Below are 1,674 nucleotides of genomic sequence, written 5' to 3'. Positions count from 1 at the left end.
AAATATTTTTTTTTTGCGATCCACTCCTCCTTTTCTTTTATATCATAAGTAATGTTGCCTACTGGCTTTGCCCGTCAGCCGCATCCGCCCACGCAGAGGGGTACCGTCGCGGTGCTGCCGTGCAAAAAAGTCTAACCGCGCAAATGTTGACGGTGTGAGTCAGCCGCGCGGCACGCAAATGAGCTGATGCGAAGGTCGAGAGGGAGTGAGGAAAGGCAAAGGGTCGCAAAAATAATAATTGAATGAAATCTGACTCTCGTAGCGGCGGCGGCGGCGCTTGTCCGGACTTTGTTGCTTCAAGTTAAGGTCGGGGCGTTTCGCGCCGCTGTTTTGCATCACAATCGGTTGGTCAGGAGGTGCGGGGCGCGGTGGGTAGGGTGGGGTGCCAAACTTCCTCCCCCTCCCCCACCCCGTCCCCTGCCTCCTGCTGGCCGAGGCACGCCCCGCGGGCAGGGCGACGACAATCCTTTGAGGGGCCGCCGAGGCCGCGGCGGCTCCCCCTGCGCGCGCGCCGAGGGCCTGTCGCGCTGCTTTGTGTCCGACCCGCACAGTTTTGCGGGCAAATTTGCGACAAGTTCGGGTGGCGCCGCTTGTCCTGCTGACAATCGCACAGGGGCGCCGCGCGCGCGCCCACGTGCACGCGAGGGGGAGGGGGTCGGAGCGGGGCTGGAGGCCCCCCGGGCCAGCCGGGCCCAGGCGCGCGCGCACAACTAGATTGGCAACTCCGCTAATTAAGTTTGTTTCGTACTTTGTCAAGCATTTTAGATGAATGTCGTAGTTCAGCGAGAGGAACAGGCCCGCGACCCCCCCAACGTTATAGCACTCTGCCTATGCTCCTGATGATTTAACTCGCAGAGCAAATAAAGAGTTCTCCCCGCGCGGACTCCAGCCGGGGAGCTGAATCACGTCTGGAGCCGCCCCGTCGGTGGAGGTGGGGGCTGTGCAGGTCGACCTGCACGCCACGCTGCCGCCGTCTGCACCCGGCGTCGTCCACAAATCAGGAAAAACGGGTGGACGGGGGGCGTGAGGCGTGTGTGTTTGTGTGGGGTGGTGGTGGTAGGGGAGAGACGGGTGGAGCTTCAATCTTCGAACTTAGCTACCCTTATGTGTCGGGCCCTCGCGCGTGCCCTCCAGCTCCAGTCGACCTGCCGCTCGCGGGCGTGGCCCGGGTGCAGCTGCACTTGGCCTTCCTCTCCTGGGCGGAGACTGCTGCTCGCGGGCGTGGCGCGCGTGGGGGGTGCGGTTGCAGCCGTGCACTACTCACACTTACCCTTACTGTTGTGGACCGCTGCTAGGCGCCCTCATGGGGCCCCCCGGCCCTGGGCGGGCCCTGCTCGACGTCGTGGTCCTCGTCAGCCTCCCCGCCGGCCTCCTCCGGCCACGGCTCCGGCTGTGGCTCCGGGGCCGCCTCCGGCTCGGCCACATCCGGGGTGGGGCCCCCGCACGCTGCGCACGCTGTCCGCACGCTGCCCGCACGCCGCCGGGCCCGCCCCGCCCCTCCCGCCTCCCTCCTGTAGGCCGTCCCGTGCCTCCCGTCCGGCCCGTCCCGTCCCTCGCCGCCTCGCCACGCGCCGCCGTGCCGTCCCGTCGGCCGAGCCTCGAGCCTCGCCACCGAGCACTGGCGAGGAGCGGAGCCAGCGGGGCCGCGGGAGAGGCGAGGCAGCTCCCCACCCC

At 66.9% G+C, this 1,674-nt stretch overlaps 2 protein-coding genes across 2 annotated transcripts in view; both read right to left on the bottom strand.

Moving 5' to 3' along the window:
• Window positions 1–1,602, bottom strand: part of LOC113211470 (ras-like protein family member 10B) — a 52,161-nt gene extending 50,559 nt beyond the window's left edge. The window contains exon 1 of the mRNA XM_052268059.1: window positions 1,271–1,602. The gene's annotated coding sequence lies outside the window, so the exon portion shown is untranslated. The remainder of the gene's footprint in view (window positions 1–1,270) is intronic.
• LOC113211469 (odorant receptor coreceptor) overlaps window positions 1–1,674 on the bottom strand; it is a 15,581-nt gene that overhangs the window by 3,986 nt on the left and 9,921 nt on the right. The window lies entirely within an intron of this gene.

This window comes from Frankliniella occidentalis, unplaced genomic scaffold (assembly GCF_000697945.3).
Source record: "Frankliniella occidentalis isolate FOCC.00 unplaced genomic scaffold, Focc_3.1 Scaffold63, whole genome shotgun sequence".
NCBI lineage: Eukaryota > Metazoa > Arthropoda > Insecta > Thysanoptera > Thripidae > Frankliniella > Frankliniella occidentalis.
Note: the sequence above shows the minus strand (reverse complement) of the source record. Positions and strands in the feature narration are given on the sequence as shown.